At 32.5% G+C, this 13421-nt stretch overlaps 1 long non-coding RNA gene across 1 annotated transcript in view; it reads right to left on the bottom strand.

Moving 5' to 3' along the window:
- LOC130441545 (uncharacterized) overlaps positions 1–13421 on the bottom strand; it is a 113355-nt gene that overhangs the window by 26413 nt on the left and 73521 nt on the right. Inside the window, exon 2 of the long non-coding RNA XR_008909625.1 lies at positions 11168–11305. This is a non-coding gene — a long non-coding RNA (uncharacterized LOC130441545). The remainder of the gene's footprint in view (positions 1–11167; positions 11306–13421) is intronic.

Here is a 13421-nt window from a genome sequence, read left to right as displayed (position 1 = left end):
CGAGTTCCTTCAGAATATGATGTATTAATCACTGTTCAGCTCTTGTAAGCATTCGTATATATAACAACAATAGCAGAAAACTTCGCTCTTCCTTTGAGGCTCTATTTCTAATATTCCTTTCGACCACCTGAGCTTTGGCATTTTTTGGACGTGACTCGCTATTGAGCATACTACTATATTTCTAACTATATTTCCGTAATTATTTTTTTGTCGGCTATTATGACTTGTAAACATCTTCATCTGGAAGACATAGTGTTGTTATATTCTTGTGATCTTTTAAACTTTGTTTTTCATATCTAAGTGCTCATAGAACTCCAGTTATCTTTATTAATCTCCTTTTGTTTTATGCAAATTTTGTAAATTCGTATTTATTCGCGGAAAATTATGAATTAACTAGAACATATTCTTGTTTAATTTTATTTAAAATAAATATATATATCCACGTTTTTATATGTAAGCTCCTTTTTAATCAAATCTATTCTACCTACTCGTTCCTTCTTCAGTAATTTCCGTCTGTGCTCCCGTTTCATTCATCATTTTATTTTTTTTTCCCGCAGTTCTACAGCTGTCAGGCTGGGAGCTCAACTACAACCAAACGATTCAACTGGTACAACATAACAGTATCTGGGATTCCAATTGAGGGCTGCAACTATCCCAGATTTCCATAGATAAGCTTCAGTCTTATCTCTAATATATATAAACCTGAGTTGTTTTTGATTTATAACTGCTTTTTATTCGTTATGCTCTTTTGGATACTCGGTTGAAGAGAATTTTTTATTTTTGCAATAAAATCCTTTGTTGCCGAAGTTTTTATTGATTTAATTCACAAGGTGTTTCCAGCTTTTCCATTTTTTTCATTCAAGTTTAACGTGGTTTGTTAAAGAGTTGGTGGCGGTCCAATTTAATATAAATTGTTCACCCCATTTGAGTACCAGTTATTTAAATACTTTTTAGGATTCATATTGAATAACCTTTCTACCACAGTGACATTCAAAGGTTAATTGATGAAACTTCTTATAAAAACAGTTTTTTGAGAACAATTACATCATCTGCGAATGTTTTGTTGGTACGCTTTCTCTTAATTTTACTTTTTGGAATCTTTATTATAATATAGAGCACTACGCCTTTTCGTTATAGTCACTGGTTAGTTGGTTGCAATTTTGATGCACTAAAATCATTGTTTTCTCTTTTCAAGATGATTTCGTCTTCAAATTTCTATCACAACTTGATTGTTTGTTTTCTTATACCCACGTTCTACTTCTGTTCTCGTAATTTTTCACCATATCCACATTTTTATCGTCAGCAACCTCTTTCCATATTCTTCTATCATCCAAATTTCACAGCCTTACGTTAATACGTTAAATAAATGGATTTTTTTGTGGGTTTATCGTTATTTGATACATTTTCTTCTAATCATGTCTCTAATGGATTATTTGTTGTATGTACTTTATGAATAATAGAGCTGCACTGTATACGATTTACAAGAAACCGACAGATCCTTAAAATGAGTATTTAGATGATGAGAAAATTTGATAAATATAGGCAACATTGCCAAGATAGCAGGTAATTTCAAAGTAAACTAAATAAAATACGAAAACGACTCATATAAATATACTTGGCAATCATATTTAATCATTGTTAATAAGTGGTTTGATAGAGAACCTGCTACTGGTTGTCCGTAAATTTACCGTGATTGCATACACATTGATATATAAATTATATACTATGGATTTTCTTGCTATGCATAATAATGAGAAAACGAATATATATATAATAAAATTCAATTATAATTCCATGGAGGAAGTTTAATTTTTGTTTGAATTAATTTATCAATTTCAATACACCTATTCGACGTTAGAGGAATTGATATCTAACCTGAGGTTACGTGACAAATATTATTTTCATGAACAAGGTCGTTATAATATTTAATTACATCACTTTAAGGACCATAGCTTGGACATGATTTCTTTTTCCTATCTTTTGTATTATTATTCCATTACTAATATCTTTTTTTTTCTATATCCGTTATAATATTCACGTTTTTTTTTTCATTAATTTGAATTTACAAAGAATGTAATTTACGAATCGGCCAAAAAGTGTGAAAAAAAGTACTGTAGTGGTTCATTAGTTCATCTCATTATGAAATTGTTTTATTAAAATAGTGTACTCTTTTTTTTCTCATGTCCATTCGTTTCTCCAATAAGCTGTGACACTTTTATTCCTTGATATTCGTTCAATTAAATCCGTTTTATGTCTAAATAAATTAGTGTAGTACTATTATTAGTGATGGAGAGTAATAGTGAAGAAAATTTAAACTGCACACCAGAAGGTGTTGATGAATCGTCAACTGCAGCGACTATGAATCTTCTCCCTGAGATATCCAGGGAAGATTTAAAGGAATATAATTCTTTTATGGAGTGGCGTACTAAAAAAGGCATAAATACCTTCATAGGAAGAGTGTTACTGGCTTATTTTGAAACTAATTCCACTATAGTCGACTTATTCAAAATTGTTAGGCACCCTCTTGGTAAATAACGACATAGACATATACAAAAAGTCTAAAAATTTACCAGAGTTAAAGATTTTACTTTTGAAAATCCTTTTAATATAAAAAAACTTACAATTTACAATTTTATAATCTTACAAGCGGTTAATCTCAATTAATTTCACGATTGAATTAACAAGATTCATCATCTGATTATTCACCACAATCTTATTTATGATAAAATAAATGCTGACAGTTGTTATGCGCTTTAATTTTTAGAAAGTTCTGGAATTGTCTTTCACGTAACTCCTCGGTCCTTAAGATTCAAAAATAACGGAGTATTTTTCATGTCTTGTCCTCTTCTTTATTCAAATTCATATTCCTCTTTCCTCATTTCCTTACTTCTCTGGTTTCTCAAAAATCTTCAATGTTCAGAAATCTTGTTCCTCGTAGAAACGCAGCTATTTCCACTACTGCATCAAGATACTTTGTCGAGTTTTTTTTACCGCACTATGCGTAAAATTCGCGACCGCACGAATCCTACTGTGACTGCGCCAGTTAAAGATTATACTTTTGAAAATCCTTTTAATTTAAAAAAACTTGTTGTTACAAAAATCACAATTTACAATTTTATACTTTCACAAGCGAATTAATTTCACGATTGAATTAACAAGATTCATCATTTTACTATTCGCCACAATCTATAATAAAATAAATGCTGGCAGTTGTTTATGTAATTTGATCCTTATGTGCTTTAATTTTTAGAAAGTTCTGGAGTTTTTTTCACTTTTTTTTTAATCGTAGGTCAAACCGTCCTTCTCGTGAAAAAAGTATTACTTTACTTACTTGTTGCATGAAAACCTATTTTGTTGATAGAATTTGTTTTTATTATTCAATATAGTTGCCATCCAAGACAATTTTTAGATATTTCTATACTTCGATTTGTCTGTAGCTCTAATAGTGAGCTTCAGTTTTGTCGATTATATGATCATCGGCTCAAAGTTTCTGTCAAGCTAGCTTCATCTTGGGGTCTGAGAACAGAAACAGCTCTGTGGGGGTCAAATATGCAAAATACAGTGGATGTCGACGCAATTCTAAGCCCAATTCATACAATTGTATCATGATTTTCATTGATTTGTCAGACAGTACACTCGATTGATCTTTAATTGATATCTGGTGTGAAATGATAGATCTATGTTCACTTTTTTGTCATATATAGACACAAAATTCGGTCTTAAAACGATCGAACAGCTTCAAATACTCTTCAGAATTATAAATTCGTTGTTATTTTGACTGATTTTACGCTGACGCAGCACTAAATTCAAACAGAGCTTTCGATTACCCAAATATTCAATATTCTGTCTGCCTACGAACTTGTCAGCCCATCTATTATATTAGTTTCTTGTTTTTCATATCAAAATAGTCAGAAAAGTACTAGAAATGATGGAAAACTGCCCAGTGATGTCCCAAGTTCTTAAACATGTACCAAAAATACGTTTCCTCGAGGTTTGAAGTCGACTTCAATGGCGATAATTAGACTGAAAGAAAATTAGAAAAACTGTTACCAAGGCGTCAGTTCTAATCCCATTTGACAGAAGACAGAGCTTTGATATGTTGGGGCTTTGGTGTGTACCAGTCGATCCATCTTCCGTTGAAAGTAACGAAACTCTTCCAAATTTTGCGTTTAGATAGTGTGATGACCGATTTCGATTGTCTCATCCATCTCGAACAGGTGGTCCGTTATACAAGTTTTATCCGCTGAGTTTCTTTTCAAGTTCAGAAACAAAAAGAAATTGCAAGGTGTCGAATCTAGAGAAACTGTTACCAAAGTTCTCAACCTATTTGATAGATGGCAGAGTTTTGTAATGTTGGGGTTATTTTTTCTTCCATTCAACTCGATTATGCCCAATAATACACCGACAAGATACAGTCCTGTGGCTAATTTGCTTTTCTCCAGGTAGTTGATATAAATCATATAATGCACACATCAGAAAACGGTGTTTATCAACTTTCCAGTCAATGTGATAGTCTTCCTTCGTCTCTGGTGTGTACCAGTGGCTCCATCTTTCGTTGAAAGTAACGAAACTCATTTAAATTGTATTTAAACAGTGCTGATGGCTTCTGATGTCTGGAATGAGCGTTGATCGTGGATTTTCGTCGATTTATACTTCATGGTAGCCGTTAAGCACTAAGTACATACTCTACTTTCCTTTAATGTATTCCTGAATGGCAATAATGTTTTGACGAAATTCTCATTAAGCCTAAGAATGAATCTCCGATGTTTCCCATCACTCAGTATATTATTCAATCATTGACTCGGTAATTAGACAAAGATGATATATAGACTTCCGACACACATCGTTATCTAATTACGTCAGGAGCATGTTCGGAGTTATATGATAAATTGTTACGTGAGTAATTACTATCAGTAGCAAATACACCATGAAATATGTATCGTTTATGCTAATACGCCACCATTTCTGGATGGATACGGTAAAAAGGTGAAGGATCGCGACCGCCTCGAAACACAAACGTTTCGTATTAATACGAACGGTTTTCATAAATATTGTTCAGTCATCGATTAATTATTGTTATTGTTAACAAATAACTTCTACATCATTTTTACTTATTAAAGAAGAAGTCATTGACTGCGGTTGTTAAAAGTGGAAAAGAAAGAAGAAGAAAAGAAGAATTATATATCATATATAAAAAGAATAGCTGAAAAATACTCTTTGTTTACTACGTTTTGGGTTAATTGAAAGTGAGAGGCCTCCAATCAGTGGGAACTTGATAAAAACAAATCTTCAACAAAGTCACTGTCTCTCTATATTGATGTTTTGAGTTACAAGGTGAATGTTATAGATATAAGGTGTGTTATAATTTAAATGTCGCTTATTTAGCGGTACGTGATTGTTAATCGAAGCGAATTACACGTTTTTTATTTATCATAGCCTACAATTAACCTCACTTTCTTTAAACGACTTTATGGTATATCAATAGTCATAATTTTACAAAATCTACTGCTGCTGATTAGACAATAGTTTCATTATTTTCCCAGGAGATAGTACAGCCTTGATTCTTCCGAAATACATTCCTCCCGAATTCTCACCAAATCTTGTTTTGTTTTTTCCCAATTCATCAATTTGTATTTGCTGCAAAATAATACATTAATTGAAATATAAATTTCCACAATAGAGTCTCTCTAATAAATTTTATTCACTTTCATTTTCTGGAATATACGTCACATACTTTCTGAAATGAATGAATGCCATTCGAGTCGTGTTTTAACCATTTTCTCAGTATATATACTTTTATGTCACTGTAGTTTTCCTGGTTTTACCTCGCAGTACCACACGGCTTAACCTTTTGATTTTTTTAAGACCACAAATGAATTGCAATAAATATGAAAAACCCGAAATAATTTGATTATAACACCAGAGGGACACTGTATAACGGAATTGCCGATTTTAGGTTATATGCTTTATATCAAAATTTTGATCTCTGTCCTACCCACGTCCATTTTTAGTTAGCAGCGCCGCATCATGGCTATTTCAAGCACTTGAAATTCGGACAGTACAACGAAGCTACTATACAGAGTGTTTCCGCACTTGATGCGAAAAAATTAGGAAGTAAGAAGATGACGTAAAGATAACGCCCCTTTTTTTCTGAGGTATAGGATGATTACGATTGTCTTATCTGCCTTATAGCGTCACAGTGAAAGATTATTCCACTGATCATTTGGTTCTTTGTGTGTTGCATATACCAATCTTTCAAGATATCTCCGAAAAAACGAATCCAATGTATTTAATTCAGGGAAACGTGGTGGCCATTCAAATGGACCTTCCTCACCAATCCACCTATCAGAAAAAATGTTATTAAAATGATTTTTTATATCATTTAGGTAGTGGAGAGAAGTTTTATCGTGCATCAACCACATGTCTTTGCAAACGTTTAGGGGAATATTACATAAAATGGGTGGGAAATCATTTTGGAGAAATTCTGAGTATAGCAGACTTTCATGTTATCTACCCACTCTCGAATTACTTGCATCAAGTACCGAAACATCTTCTATAGAAATTTGGTTAGGTTAGGTTAGCTTCGCCATTATAAACGTCAAAAACAGTGGTGCCACAACTTATGATAGCCACCAATTGTTCGAATGTAAAAACTTGGAAGTCAACCTCGTAGTATTGTTTCAAAATGTCAAGAAATCTTTTCTAATTATCAATTAATGAGAACATTGGAATATGAATGATCAGTTATCGCACGAAGTGGCAATTTATTGTCTTAATGGTAAAAATAACCGTGAAACTAAATGTTAAATTCAACAAAAACAGAGATCAATGAACGAAAAGGAAACAGGTAGGTATGTTAGTTATAAACAACTCAAAATTAAGTACAAATGTGCGTGTCTCTATGTCTGCTATTATGTTAATACAACTAACATTTATAAATCATTTGTTTTTTTGTTGTCAACTTGTTTTCACCATTTGTTAGTGAACGTCAATCCGAAGTTGTAATCATTGGTAACAAAAAATCCAGATTTTCATATTAATTTGATAACAATAAATGATATTTATTAACGGTTATACAATAATAATGGTTTTGATTAATCTATTAATTTAATAGGAGGCGTTTACAATAATATTGAAATGAGTAATATAAACAGGCGTGTCTGGATAATATGGAATATATTCACAAAGAAAATTAGTTAAACATACAGACTCCGACATCATGAAGTCAGCAAGCTTTTTAACAATTGACAATTTACTAACCCATAGAAGATTTTACCAAAGGAATTCTGTCAGTATAAGTGCCTACTGATGAATAAAACTAATCTTGGTCTTGGTTTTGCAGAAAAATCAATACCAAGACGAGATTTTTATACCTGCAAGAACAAGGCTAAGACTTCTGCCGAACCTTGACCTATTATTGCAGGTCTTTGGCATAACCAAGACTTGGTATGGAACAGTTTTATAGTGCTGAGGTTTTTTCTCATTATTTTTTTATTCAAATATTTGAATAATATTTCTAGAATCGAACCCCAAAGTTACTAAAACTTAGTATTTAGTTATTTGTTGATTAAAACGATGATATATTATTGTAATTGTGGTCTAACCTACACTTATAACTCATAAAAGAGGTTATAAAGATTAAAATACACACCAAAATTTCTAATATTAGTGAAATTAGTGTCTAAAAATGAAAATTTTTTTCTGTCCCTTAATAGAAAGAAAGTTATTTGGGCTAACTAAAAAGTGTCAACTTTCTATAAGGTTTGGTGTCGGTTTATATGTAATTTCAGCTCATTTTTCATAAATAGAAAAAGCCTTGATGTAAAATATTGATAAACTTCGTCTAGAAGATCAATACGAAGTAGATAGTCCTTTGAATTTCTATATCAATCCTGTGCTCATCCAAATTAGAAACACAAAAGACATATTATATTTCATTCTTGTGCTAATGCTTTCTGACGCTCTTTTGGTTAGGTCTCTAGGAAGGTCTACCTTTTTTGGAGCAGCAAACTCCATTTTCAATTGACAATCTTTGAGATATTTGCAGGATACTTTTCGAAATAAGTGTTGTAACGTTTTCACTGCCCACAGCTTCCGTTATAAACATTATACAATATAAACTTATGGTAGCCGTTTTTGGCCTGGGATAACTAACCATAGCTGACACTCTTTCCGGATCTGTTCTTAAAAAGTTTTTTATAGAATTCACATTTTTTTTTAATTGATTGTGAGACCAGCGTCCTTTAAAATATTTCCGACTTCAGTGAGTAGTTTAAAATGTTCCAAGTATTGGATGATATTTTAATTTGTAGCCATGATTTGGAACATCATTTTAACCTACTCACTGAAGTCGGAAATCTTTTAAAGGACGCTGGTCTCACAATCAATTAAAAAAAATGTGAATTCTATAAAAAACTTCTTGGTTATATCGTTGGTAATAATTCTTTAAAAACAAATCCGGAAAAAGTGTCAGCTATGGTTAATTATCCCTGGCCAAAGACGGCTACCATAAGTTTATATCGTATAATGTCTATAACACTAAAAGTAACGCAAGCGTCTGACTGAACGATGAATTTCTTTGTAAAATCCGGATGAGACAATATTGGTGCTGATTCCTCTGCTGCATCATTCCGCACTGAACACGTTGACTCTTCTTTTTACCCCTTAACAAATCGGTAATAGGCGACATTAAATTTGAATAATCAGGAATAAAACGTTCATACCAATTACAAAGACCTGTAAATCTCTTGATTTCTGTAGCCGGATGTGATAAGCGACTAAATTAACTGCAACCGGTTCATTTTTCTTTTGAAGGCGGTTCCTCATTTGTTCCCAAATTAAATCTTCTTTCAGTTTGTCAATTAAATATTTCCAATCGTTTACTCTACTTTTCACGCGTCCAAACTTTGAAGCCTTCGGGCCAGGATAATTTTTTTCGGTACACCCCAAGGACCTAAACAATAGTCGGTGAAAAATCACGATTCCATAAATCTCATTAGTGTTTTTTTGTTTTTCTTTCTCTCTTAAGCAGTCGCGGGCCGGATTAATGGAACTGGCGGGCCGGATCTGGCCCGCGAGCCGTAGTTTGGAGACCCCTGGTCTAAACCAATAATAAGCATAATCTGTGAATAGTTCAACAGCTGATGTAAAAAGTTCTGCATCTGAAGCTTGAAACTTTACGTGGTTCGGCCAGTTCAAAAATTCTTTTTAGAAATGATTGATTTGTTGAATAACTTGAGGTACAGGTTATCATCTAGTTCGGCTTCATACTGGATTCAAAATGTATATGATTTGTTTTTAAATGTTTCTGCTTCATCTTTTCTTTCATCATTAGGAATCTGTACATTTTTTATTCACCCAATTAAATGAAAAAGAGATTTTAATTTTTGATAAGAATAGTCCTCAAATTCATCGACCAAAGATTTAATGGAAGTAAAAGATGACTTTCTTAGTACATGGTTAAAGTTATCATTTCCTCCAATTATGTATATTTGTGACGCTGAGATGGAAATATGCAAGGACTCAAAACAAAAATTTCGACCAATAATTTGTGGCGGTTCTATTTTTTAACTATCATAAATTTTCGCAAAAAAATAGAAAGTACCTAGTCTGAATTGATTATTTTACGAAAACTTCCGTAGATTCTCCATTTTGTCGTTTATTTACTAACCTGTCGCTCAATTTTTTTTTTATAAACGTATACAGCGCACAGCGCATAATATACGTGTCAGTTGTAATACGGCCCACCTCCACTTCCAAGTTTGGAGTATATGCGTATGGAAAAGCAGCCCAGCAAGCGTCGTCGGCGTCGGTCGTTTGGTCCTTGTCATGCAAACCGCGTAGTAACGCGTCGCGTCGCCACTACTCTGCCCCGCCGCCATTCTGATTTGCATACGACGCCAAATCAGAAGCGTCCATAACATTTTTTTATTTTAGCCAAGATACACGAGTGAAGAAAAAATAATTCATTAGTAGACGATCAAAGAGGAAATCATCCTTACAGTACCTAGTGACTATAACTATTATTAGTCCGGGAGCCGGCAATCTCAAAATAATTATTGAAAAAAAAGCAAAAATGTTTTCCCTTCATCGCGGATTTCGATAAAAAACTGTCTATTCGATAGGAAATTTTGTAAATTAATGAAAAAAAATAACCGGCTTACCTATTTAAAGGGTGTGATTGGGGGATGAAATTTCCCCATCATTCCGGAATACTTTTTTTCTCTCTAATTTACTTATGTCTAAAAACGGCCAGAAATATCGCGCAAATTAGTTTTATTACATCATTACATTACAAATTTTTTTTCGATTTCATTTTTATTTTAGTTGATTAAAATATTCGCAATCAATTTATTAATTTGAGATAATACAATAAACAATTGTTTATACTAAAGCAGAACATAATTATTATCATTCATTTAAACTATCATCATCACAATTATAATGTTTTCCATCATCTGATTTGTCACATTCTTCATTATTTTCATGTTGATTCAGAATTTCTTCAGCTTCTTCAGCGTTATACCACAATGGTTCTAGTTTATGAATGTTACTAGAAATAAAATTCATCATGCGTTTGAAAAATTCTTCTTTGTCACTTGTACTTGCAAAGAACTACAAAAATAATTCAATTTTTGCAACATTTACATCACTATTTTGTACATTGTACATTTCATTAGTAAATCTTTGTATTATATCTGTATTTTCTTCATTATTAATGACTTGTGGATCCGTTGAATGTTCGAAAATATTTTGAATTAAAAAAAAGATTAATTGTAATAATTACACAATATTAATAATAATATTTTTGCAGACAATATATAAACAATAAAAGTGGTTTGCCCGATATTTTTAAAATTTACATAAAAATAAGGAAATTGAAGAAGTTTTCCGGAATAATGGAACAATTTTATCCCCCAATCACACCCTTTAAATAGGTAACAAAATTTCCTATCGAATAGACCGTTTTTTATCGAAATCCGCGAGAGGGAAAAACATTTTTGTTCCTCGAATTGATAGCTGTCGATTTATATAAAAATTTTGTAATTCCGCGATCACGGGTCTTTTGAGATTGCCGGCTCCCGGACTATATATATATAAATTGTCACTTGAAGCAAAGTTAAGGGAAAATCATCACTTTTCAATGTATAGCAACGTTCCTACTCACCTAAATTGTATCATGGAAAAGTGGAAGAAATGTTAAGTTCACGCCACTGCCCTGTTGCTGCTTTTTATCCTACGGAACGCCGTCGACGGAGAAACTAATCGATATTATACTATGGTTCACAGATTTTCAAGGATTTTCCTGTAAGAAATAACAGAAATAAGAAAAAATACTCGAAAGGTGGAAAATAAATTTTCCTTTATTCTCATATAACGTTTGAATATACAATTAATGGTGGAAACCAAACGGTTTAATTTCGAAAATTCATCATAAACTTAAAATTAATAATTACTCTAAAATCTATTATCAGAATTGATGGAAAAAATTACAGGTAATTCTTCAAATTTTGCTTAACGCATTACATCCTATGATGGACGGTATGTGATAAACAATTTCGAGAATTTTTGAAATATCATAAGTCGCTCATTTTTAGCTTCCCACCCCGTATCATCCAACATCCCCCTGTATATAAATGTGAAACGTGAAACGCCTGATTCGGATATGACACACCAGATCAAAACTTTATCTTCAAATTTGTTTTTGGATTTATATTTCACTTCATTTGTACGATTTTCTATGTCAAGTGATCTTCATATGTTTCAGACATTCCTCAATGCTTAAATCAGCTCCGTGATGTGGCGAGGCTATTAGTCAGTGGACAGTAAAACGCCAGGAAAATAACCTGACTCCCAAAACACCTCGAATCGGTCTAAAACTTCTCCAGCTCTTCTGCAAGCACGTCTGCGTTTTGCACAGGATCATCTGGACCAATGGGATCTGTTCTGTTCTCAGATGAGACCAGAATTTGCCTCCATGGTAGCAACCGAAGAAGGAAACTGTACCGAAGACCAAGAAAACGATTTGCAGATTGCTGATTTGAAGAGCGGGGTGCTTATAGATGTGAGATTCTTGCATTATTTGGGGTGCAATTTATATATATGAAATGTAGGGAAGAAAAGGTTCAAGATTTACCTTTATAATTGACAATGCAAGGCTTCATACCGCCAGAATCGCGCAAGATTACATTGCAGAAGTCGGTTTTCGAGTTGTGGAGTGGCCAGCATACAGTCATGATCTAAATCCGACACACAAGGTACTTTCTAGTAAATTATTGCGGAATGCGGGAAAAAATGACATCGATTTGATTTCAATTGGCAAATTATTGTGCGTATTTTTGCAATGTAAAATATTGAGCCCTTAACTAATGAATGTGGAGTAAATAGATTAAATCTGTGACTAATTATATGAGAGTTGTTATTGGGGTAAGAGGAGGTCAAACTCATTATCAACAAATTAAGTATTAAGTATTCCTATTTATGTTAATAACAAAAAAACTTTATTTACTTTAATTTTACTATGTTAAATATAAAACTTCGAAATATATTTTAATAAATTTGTACATTAAAATGTAACAAATTGTTGTCCAAACTGCATTTTTTTGATCTGATGAATAATTTAAAGTCAAAAGTTTACAGTGTGTCTATTTCTATGCACGAATGTTTTTTTCTTTAAATAATCCGTATAATCATTGTTTTATTTGTGTCTGCAGAGATTCGTTTAAAATTTCAAGATGTATAAGTACCGCAATAACGGATAATTGTTTATAAATGACACTTCACTTTATTGTGAATTGAGTGACAGTATACGTCCAGTTTAAATATTCTCGAGAATGATTTGCGAGCATGGGGACGAGTCGGTTTTCTATTTGGAGCTTCTTTATTTTTCTTAGTGGACTATTTCAGGTCGTCTTAAAGCACTGGCAGTAATAAATCAGCGGCAGACAGCATACGTTATGCGGGTCGTTCGTCATTCGCAGAAAACTTCCATAAAAACTTTCATACTGAAGAGGAATTCTTGCCACTGATGATCATTTTTAATATCTCCGCATTGGAGTTTTTGCTCCTCGGAAAACTTCCTGTCGTTACAACAAGTTTCTGGTACTTGACAAACGAGCGTTCTTGCATTCTTTCGTCATCAAAAATTCTTAATGTCGTGAAGGAATAATAAAAATTTTGATTCATAATTTTGTAATTTTCTACAAAGTTTTTCAAATTGTAAAAACGATATTTGATTATATCGAAATCAAAAAGTTAATCTGATTAATCGAGGTTGAAATATTTGTACAAAGGAGATCAGAAAATTAATGTCCCTTACTTGAAGTAAATTCGAACGAATATATTTTCTATTTTTATCAAAAAATGTAATCATTTGTTAATAATTCATAAATATTAATTGGTTTTTGAATAACATATCTTGG

Source organism: Diorhabda sublineata, chromosome 3 (assembly GCF_026230105.1).
Source record: "Diorhabda sublineata isolate icDioSubl1.1 chromosome 3, icDioSubl1.1, whole genome shotgun sequence".
Taxonomy (NCBI): domain Eukaryota; kingdom Metazoa; phylum Arthropoda; class Insecta; order Coleoptera; family Chrysomelidae; genus Diorhabda; species Diorhabda sublineata.
The sequence above is the reverse complement of the archived record's forward strand: the minus strand, read 5'-3'. Positions and strand labels throughout refer to the sequence as shown.